Source organism: Mirounga angustirostris, unplaced genomic scaffold (assembly GCF_029215605.1).
Source record: "Mirounga angustirostris isolate CCGP_5_RB_7025 unplaced genomic scaffold, mMirAng1.0.hap1 SCAF_4, whole genome shotgun sequence".
Taxonomy (NCBI): domain Eukaryota; kingdom Metazoa; phylum Chordata; class Mammalia; order Carnivora; family Phocidae; genus Mirounga; species Mirounga angustirostris.
The window spans coordinates 28,833,053-28,842,880 of NW_026991712.1; the positions used below are offsets into that span (position 1 = coordinate 28,833,053).

Genomic DNA, 9,828 nt, shown 5'->3' on the forward strand with positions numbered 1-9,828 from the left:
AGACATGCTACTGGATGTGAGAATGAAGGAATATAAACAAAACCAAATTTGTCACTATAGTAAGGTGAGAACCTCTCAAAATATGGACCCAATAGAGGGATGGAGCTAAGAGGCTGTAAGAGAGAAAACAGATCTTCATTATATCATCTAGTCTACCTCTCAGTGCTTAAAGTTAGATCTATTCTTGGATGTTTGGGTGACGTAAGTCATTAAGTTATCTTTTGCCTGAGCCTTTTGGTCAAGAGAAGCCTGATTCCATGATGAAAAATTCTTTTAATGCGTAACTATGCTCTTCACATTGAGACTTTATGCTAGACATTTACACCTGAGTTTATAGATGATAGTTAAATTATGTTTTTATCAAGAGCAGCAGTAAATAGGGGTTTATAAATTACAGTGCCTTTTAGAAGGGGTAATTTTTTCCATTTCAAAATAGTTTTGCTATCCTCCTCAAAAATGTGTATTTATGAAAATAAATTCAGAAAACAACTTCTTTGGTGCCACAGAGGGAAGAGATTTAGGAGATGTTTCAATTCTGAAACTCTATTTTCTGATTTTGCCATTTTTCCATGTGCCCATGCTATAGATATTCTACTAAAAATGGGGGGGGGAAACCTGTAGCATATTGTATTTTTAAGCCACTTACATTTTTTCTACTTCTATAATTTATTTAAGTTTGAGATTCATTTTAATGCTTGCTAAAATATCCAACACAGATATTTACTTCTCTTATTTCTGGAAAAATGGTACCAGGGGAATGTTGAAGAAGATTGAGTATATTCTTGACATTAAAACAAATATTGCTCCCTTGCCTGCCATGTGTATTTACCCCAGGAAAACGATGGTTTGGCATGCAACATTAATCCAGTCACTGAAATTATGAAATGAAGAACTCTCAAAGAAATACTGTTCTTCCGTGGTCCTTTACCTCAATAGCACATGTGTATTCAGGGTTTTTCTTTGTCTGTAAATACATACTTTACTAGAGGGAAAAAAGAGAAGGATGAGGCTATCTTAATGGAAGTACAGGGTAATAAAAGTATGAAGTGTATTCTCTAATGTTGGTATAATCAATTCTGTTGGAGGTTTGTTACTGGTACTTCAGGAACCCAGCTGAAATTGGAGAGGAGGAATCAGAGAGGAGGAAAAACAACTGAGAAATCAAGAACGTCAAACAAAATGGAAAGCTGCTTTGGAAAACAGCCTGGCGGTTCCTCAAAAGGTTAAACATAGAATTACCATAAGACCCACTAATCCCAAGCTTGGGTATATACCCAAGAGAAAGAAACACTAGTACATGAATTTTCATAGTAGCGTTACTCACAATAGCCAAAAGTATAAAGAAATGGATGGGTATATAAATATGTGCTATAGCCATACAATGGGATATTATTTGGCAATAAAAAGGAAGTACTAATACCTACTACAGCATGTATGAACTTTGAAAATATGCTAGGTTTCTGTGTAACTTTGCTAAGTGCCAAGATTAATCAAAATGTAAACACAGATCTTCAAGTTTCATTTAGTAAAATGAACATGATTTAGGGAGTCAGATTTTCCTCAATACCTACTCTCTAAATGGGGAAAATAATACATTCCCCACAGAGTGGTGAGGGTTATAGGTTATATAAAGTGCCTAATTATCCATACATGCTAATTTCCTCAAAAGGCTTTATAGTGTCTTAAAGAATACAAAACTGATAAATAAGAAATAATTGTAACAGCATGATATTGGGTGTTAAATGAGTCCCCCCCACCAATTGGCTTCTAAAGCTTGCAGAAAGAGAACAAAGTTTGCTAAGCATGCTACTTCTAGGCTTGGGAACTAGCTGTTGTGGAGGGCACCAGGGCATGCTGAGAGGCCAGTGTTCGCAGAACGTGTACTGCCAGCATTCACAGTTCTACTACCTTCGGGTAATTTTAGAGGTCTGGGATGGAGAGAGATGGAGTGCCTGACTAGTTTTCCTCCCCAAAGAGAGGCTGAAAATTTCTTTTAAAGCATGTAGGTGTCAAAGAAGAACAAATCAAAGATTTCTGCTTAGCTATCAGGCTTTTCCACCTGCCCTTTGCTATTGGAGTAGGGCAAAGAACAGTGTGGACAGGTGGTTTGGTAGAGGGATACCAGCGAGGGAAAGGTACAAGGACCCTGAACGGAGTTCCTGATGCCTGAGACGTACAGGGATGGGTTCTTTTCATGGCTGCAGGTACCAGTGTTAGGAGTGAAGGGAATCAACGAGATTGGAAGCCAGAGATTCTCCAAGGACAGACACAGTCTGTGACAATGAAGCATTATGTCTGAGGGCAGCTGCGAAGTGGGTGCCACTATATGGAAGTAAAATAGACTATGTAACTAACAACACTGTCTTAAATTTATACATTTATCTAAATGACAAGTTGGAATCTTTGCCTTAAATAAGTACATAGAAGCCACAGGCATTTCAAAAATCCGATTTCTTAAAGGTAACAACAATATTACAGCTGATATGTAAATAGCACTTCTATGTACTGGCCACTGTTCTAGTACTTTACATACTAACTCTTTTCTCTTAACAATTCTATTTTTTTTTTCTACTGAAGAGGAAACCAGGACACAGAATTTAAGTATGCCTTCATTCTACGACAGTGTCAGAGCCTGGATTTGAACTAAGACAGTATGGACTCTAGGGAGTTCTTAACCACTTTTAAAATCTGCTTTACATACATAGGTAGTGACTTGTCCACATACTCCTTGATGATTGTGGTAGCGATTTCTGGTCATATAGGTCCCAAGTCTCTAAGATTTTAAGCAGATGGAGTTTTGGGCACAATTATATTTCTCAATCATTGCTTTTCTTTTACTGCTTGACTTACTTTTCCTGTGGTTGTCAGTATTCATTATCTTCAGAGACAGAGGCTTTGGGAAAGTAATTACATATATTTAAATCAATGGGAAAATTTGGTTTATGATTTTAGAAACTCATGATTTCACCCCATGCTTTTGGGGGTGGGTCTAGATAATTTCAGTTGTGGTTTCTATAGCACTGCTTTTGAATTTCTTCCAAGTGCATGCTTTTTAATGGTTTCCCTGGTGATCTATCAAATGGCTGACCCCAGCTGTATAATAGTTCCTAATTAGGCATAAAAGGTTTTATTACAGTTTAGTATGATGAGAAGAAAAACTACTATTCAACTGTTTCTGAACAACCTTTCTTAAGCAATGCTTCTTGCACAGTTTTTTTTTACTCTTTTTTCCAAGTTTTGGCTCTCCCCCTCTCCCTTTTTTAAACTTCATTGAGTGTTTAGTTCTCAAGGGATCATTTCAACCTGTGCTGAATCCTGGGCTAAATGTACTTGTTTACTTGCCCAGAGACCATGTTTTACAAAGAAAGCAGCTGGCTAAGCTTCCTGATTTACCCAGTGTCCATGAATCATTATAACAAAGCAGGAAAGCCTGTTGACCTATTTGCCAAGTCTGTCCACTGTGGAGTCAGATGCAATGACAGATTTTTGAAAGGAGTGAACTTCTTTGTAGGGAATTAACTAGTGGTTTCTACTGCATTCCTGGTAGGACTCAGGAATGATGACTCATAAGAATTGACTCATTGTAGAGTTAAAGGAGTGATACAAGCCATCTGTCCCTTAGCAAATGTTCACACTTTGGTGTTAACCAGTATTGATCCTAGATCTGAAGGCAAGTAGTACCAACTTTTCAAACTGATGTGAAATTAGAAACTGCAGTCAATTCACAGTCATCAAAAACTAAATATAATGGGTTGAGTTGGAAATGTTGCTTTTAATAAATAAGGAAATTCAACATTGCCATATGCATTTTAAGCAGTTCAAAGAGAAGCTTTTGCAATTGTACTCCTTAATTTTCTCCAAGAATTATATTTAAAACCACATTAAAAAATGATATATATTAATATCATTAAACGATATATTATTATTCTGCTTTCACCTACACCCGGATGGAAATAATGTGCTAAATGATAGCATTTTCTAGATAGTGCTGCTAAGCTGCTTTTGCCCATTCTGGAGTCCAGAATCTTTATTACAATAGGAATCCTAGAGAGATTAAATCCTAGAGAGGTAGATTAGTATCCTAATAGAGCAAATTACTAAGCTATCACAAATTTGGTGGCTTAAAACAACCCAAATTTATCTTAGCAGTTCTGGAAGTCACAAGTCCCAAACTTGTCTCACTGGGCTAAAACCAATGTGTATGGGAAGATTTGTTTCCTTGGCTTCCAGCTTCTAGAAGCTGCCTGCTTCCCTTGGCATATGGTCCTTTTCAATCTTCAAAGCCAGCAGTGGTGGTCTAATTTCTCAAGTTGCATTATTCTGACACTATTATATTTGTGCCTCCTTCTATTTTAGGGACATTTTTGATTATATTGGGTCCACCCAGATAATACAGAATAATCTCCCTATCTTAAAGTCAGCTGATTAATAACCTTATTTCTATCTGCAACCATAACATTTCTTTGCCTTGTAATGTAACATATTCAGATTCTGGGGATTAGGAGGTAGGACATCTTGGGGGGGGTCATTTTTCTACTTACTACAGCTATCTCATAGCTAGTTATCTAGAACATAAAGATTTTTATAGCAATATAGGTTGAAGCCTTAATTTTTATTTTATTATTTACTGTTGTTATCAAGATACATATGCATATACATCTATTAGGCCTAAAAGGGTTTATTACAATTTGGTGTGTGTGTGTCTATATATCTATCCTGGTATATATATCCTGAAAGCAATCTCTATCTTAAGTCCTGTTTGAAATAAGAAAATGTATAGACACATAAATTCATATGTGAAATGCTCATATAAATGAGTAATAAAAACCTAAGGTTATGCTTAAATAGGAAGATAGATTAAGCACATTTTAAAACAATTTCTGGAAGAAAGAAATTAGTGGATTGATGAAGCAGGTAGAGAAAATGATACCTATAACACTATGAGAAAGGGATAGTGAGAATATAGCAGCTTACCAAAATAGAACCCCATGGAGGTTCTGAGCTCAGATTTGATCAGGTGGGAAAGTGAATGAGGCTGAAATCAGAGGAATTAATTAAATGACTCTATATGGGCCAACTGTACCTATAGGTTTCCTTAGTCTCTTCTGCCCTGCTCATGGAGAAGCAGATGGCATTTTCCAAGGCAAAATATTTGTTGTCCTCCCTGCAATTGCCCCCCCAACTTTTTTTAAAGGAAAAACAAAACACAAATCTGATTATTTAGAAATAACTAAGACTTCTGGTGAAGATTTTGGAGCTTCCAAAAAAGTTTTTCTCATTTTAGAATTTGGGCAGATTTGTGGCCTCACAAATAGTTCTGTTAGCTCACAGTGAAGTAGATTATATTTATTGACATACCCTGAATTTCCTCACTAGAGTTCTCAAATTTTTTTATACTGGAGAGGGATCTATTCAGAAAAGAGGCCAAGATACTCAGTATCACAGAATATCCACAGTGGCAATCTGCCCATTTGTTTTAAACAACAACTGATAACCTACGGTGGGGTTTCACCATTTATAGGATTTTCCAGAACTAAAGAAAAAAGTTTTCAGGCTAAAAGGACCCACCTACTGTCCAGGAAAACAATTGTAGAAGGACACACCTAGACAGTATCATGAACTTTCATAATACTGAGATTATTTGATGATCTTAAAATCTTCAAAGACAAAAAACCAAATCACAAGGAATCATGCTGACATCAGATTCTTTTTTTTTTTTTTTCCAACTGACCTGGAGAGTAGGGCACTATAAATTGAAAATTCTGTCACAAAGTTATTTTCAATCCAGAAATTTGTATCCAACAAATTATCAATTTAGTGTGAGGGCAGAATATGTATATTTTTCTTGCATGTAAGTTCTAGGAAAGTTGAAAGTGTTCTTATTAAGGATATAGTCCAATAAAATGAGAGAATAAACCAAGAATATGAAATACTAAAAACAGTGGGATCAAACAAATAAAGTGATGAGAAGGGACTCATGAGCACTTAAAAAACAATTAGTTCTTGAGCAGTTAGTACCTCATCCAGTTAGGAAGAAAAGGACAGAGGGCTCTGAAAGGGAGAGCTCTATAGAATAAAACGAGTTTTTGAGCTTAGAAAAAACTCAAGAGTATGCTAAATACAAATAAACCAAGAGAAAAATTGCAAATAGAATCCCTGAGCAAAATAAAAAGTTGGAGAAGTCACAGTTCGAATATGATGCTAAGTGACACATGGCATGAAGTTAAGCATGTTAACCTTAATTTTCTCTTCAGGTGGCATTGGGTCAAGCTATTGTACACACAGAGGAGGAAATGCAATCCAAACAGATTTCTTGGGCCTTTAATAAGCACTGCTTATATAATCATAAATATGGAAATGTTTTGTATTGGGTCTCAGTTTTTAGAGTCAACCTAAAGACACAACAAAGAAGCCCTGCAATGATAGCCAGAAATAATGTAAATATTAACTTTGTAGGTGCAGAGGGTGACATACAGAAGGGAAGAGGAAGAGCTGAGAAAGAGCATGAGTGTCAATCTTCTTGTCTCACAAAGTGGGATTCAAAAAGAGATAATGTTAAAAGTATCTAAGGGCACCTGGATGGCTCAGTCGTTAAGCATCTGCCTTTGGCTCAGGTCATGATCCCAGGGTCCTGGGATCGAGCCCCGCATCTGGCTCCCTGCTCTGCGGGAAGCCTGCTTCTCCCTCTCCCACTCCCCCTGCTTGTGTTCCCTCTCTCACTGTGTCTCTCTGTCAAATAAATAAATAAAATCTTTAAAAAAAAAAAATATCTAGAGTATGCTATTTACATTATCAAGGCAACCAAGAGAACAATAAAAAAATAATAAAAACAAGAATATCACACTTAGGGAGGAAGAGTTGGTGTACTGTTGTACACCAAGAGGCTGTTGGTGTACTACCCATATCCCTACAGCCTACCCCAGAGACCACCAGAGACAATTCCTGCACAGATTGGCGTGATGGCCTCCTGTGTCTTTTTCTCTCTGCTAGAATGGGCTTGACCTGTAAGGTGGACAGGCCGTAAGTGCTAAGAAGATGGCTCAGAAATAACCTTCAAACAATGAGGATGAGTGTTTGCAATCAGGCAGACAACTTTGAGTTGTCTTTTTACGGGGTCCCCAGAAACATTTAGCCCAGTTGCCCACAGAGATAACTCACTCATTAACCTGCTATTCATTGGCTTTTCTCTCTTCTGTGTTATACTTCCTCACTCCCTCACTGTGCTTCCCAGAATTGCCTTCCCAAATAAACTACTTGTACATAAATCCTTGTCTCAGGGTCTGTTTTTGGTGGGAATCTAAGCTATAAAATGTGAGTCAAATCTTTTTTTATCACCCCACACCCAGGAACTAATACATATTGTCTAAATTTGGTAAAATGAGAAATGACAGTTTGAACATGCTATTGGATTACGGTGAAAACCACCAAAACAAATTCAAACAGAAATATTAAAAGAATTTGTTTCTGATGGAGGGTTAGGTGGGATGTCAGACTTTGCTTTTAATATGTAAGTGGCAAAGGACATGAACAGACTATTTATAAAAGGCTAAACTTGTATAAAACTTTCTCAGCCTCCCTAGTAATTAAAGAGATATAATGATGAATCCTTTTTCACTTACCAGTTAGGAAATTTAAAAACTTGACAACCAGGTTTACATAGGTAACAAGAGTGAAGTGAAATAAGCACTTTTTTATAGAAGGTGAAGTGAAACACTCACAAGATAACAAAGATGAAGTGAAATAAGCACATTTTCATACACTGCCAGAGAGATTTTAAACTTACATAAGCATCCTGAAAAACCAATTTAGAGATTTGGTTAAGAGCCTTAATATTTCTCATACCTTCTATAATTTCATTTTTTGGGAAACAATTCCAGAAGAGGAATAAAAAATGCAAACATTTACCCATAAAGATGTTCATTGCATTGTTATTTACAGTAGTGAAAACTAAAAACAAATACTCAAGATTAGGAGAATTACAGGTACATTAGCATACATTTATATAATAAAAATACTACAAAGACATTAACTATCATGATTTTTGAAGAGCTTTTATTCACACGGGAAAATGCTTATGGTCTCAAGTGAGATGAAGAAGGCAGAATATAAAATTAGATACAATTTACTACTTCAAATATCTAAAACTTTACTTTTTAAAAAAGACAAAAGAAATTCACAGAAAATGTTATGTATTGTGGTAAAATTCTAGCTGGCATCAGACTGTGAAAGAATTTTATTAGGAAATTATCGTAGTAAGACATTTGGAGTGAAGTTGAATAATTGAGATGTAAAGGCAACAGATTATGATGAATGAATCTCCATGTATGGGGAATATGCATTTAATTTTTTTTGGTACTGCTACTGAGAAGAAAAGAGAGAACAAAAGGGGTAGGAGATGGGAGAGAATGAAACAATGGTAAAAGGCCATGAAGTATGCAACATGGCTGTGCGTCAGGACCTAGCCTCCATTAAATCTTTAGTGCAGTCCTCTAAACTCACAAATGTGATTTTTATGGAGGCTGTTCATAGAAGAGCCTGTCCTGTTGTGTGCTTTGTTCATGGTATGGTACAGGTAACTTGCAAGGATGCTGGGTCCCCATCGCAGGAGTGGTGGGAATAATGTAAATTTCCCAGGAATTAGCTAATGTCTTTGGAGGGGTTGTGTATAGTTTTGATTTCCACAAGTGATGGGTTCAGAAGCGGGGCTTCAGGAAGTTTCACTTATATTTGAATCACCAGCATTATATCTACACTAAAAACTATTTTAAGCAAGGACTTTGCAAGTGACAGAAGCACTTGGAAGGGTTTGAGCTGCATGAACCAGGGGGTTGGAACTAGAACTTAAACACTACTGACACACATCCTCTTGGTTCTCTCTCCTTAGTTTATCAGCTTCATTATCTCCTGATGCTCAAAGGATTTTTCTATCTGCTATAATGTGACTGGCAACATCTTAGAGTATTATATCCTAACTGCTTTATGGTTAGCTTCAGTTGGAAAAAACCAGCAATGGCCTCAAATGGGTTTGACTTTGTGTGCTCATCTCTTTTTCATCACTGGGGCCAAATGAGAAAGTTTCTCCAATGGCTCAATTGCAGAGTGGGGATTAGGCTTGATACTAGATTACAGGAGGCCACACAGAGCCCACGGGAAGATTCTGAGCCTAGCTTGTCTCTACAACACATCAAGCAAGCCATAAAACATCTAAGTACAAAGAGTACAAAAAATTGTAAATCAGGAATTTTAAACACTGCCACATGGCTCCAGGGGAAATAGCTATAACCATGGATTATCTGAGGCCTATGAACCCATCAGGCTATAGAGATCAGAAAATGTGGACACCTGTTGTACAAGCATCCAAGAAGGTTTTCCACATTACTTAATCTTTAAATCTATATAAGATCACTTTCTAATATGGCCTGACAACCATAGGATCATGTAACACACTTAATAAGAACATAGAAAATCTGCTAAACAAAAAACAAATAACAAACCAAATAAACTTCCCTAGCAATTCCATTATTCTTGATGGAGCCTTATTTCTCTGTAAGATAGCTCATCTTCCTTCCTCCCCCCCTTACCTCTTGTCAGACTCTATAAAAACCACTTCTTCTGTGCCCTTCTACTTGTCTTCAGGTTTTGCTCTTTGCTGGCAGCACCTTATCAGATAAACTCATCTGTGCTAATGTGTTACATTGCCCAGGAAACGGAGCTTATTGTCCTTGTATCCAAACTGTCCCCCAGGGCCAAATTACTTTCCTCTAAAATGCCAGCGTATTTTTCATTAAAATGCTTTCAAATCCTTCAGGTTATTAGGTTTATGGCAGC

General features: G+C 36.8%; 1 protein-coding gene across 1 annotated transcript in view; it reads left to right on the forward strand.

Annotated features, from left to right (window-relative positions):
- Positions 1-6,777, forward strand: part of NUDCD1 (NudC domain containing 1) — an 86,004-nt gene extending 79,227 nt beyond the window's left edge. Inside the window, exons 12-13 of the transcript XR_010410545.1 lie at positions 1,086-1,222; positions 6,457-6,777. The gene's annotated coding sequence lies outside the window, so the exon portion shown is untranslated. The remainder of the gene's footprint in view (positions 1-1,085; positions 1,223-6,456) is intronic.
- The last annotated feature ends 3,051 nt before the right edge of the window (positions 6,778-9,828 follow it).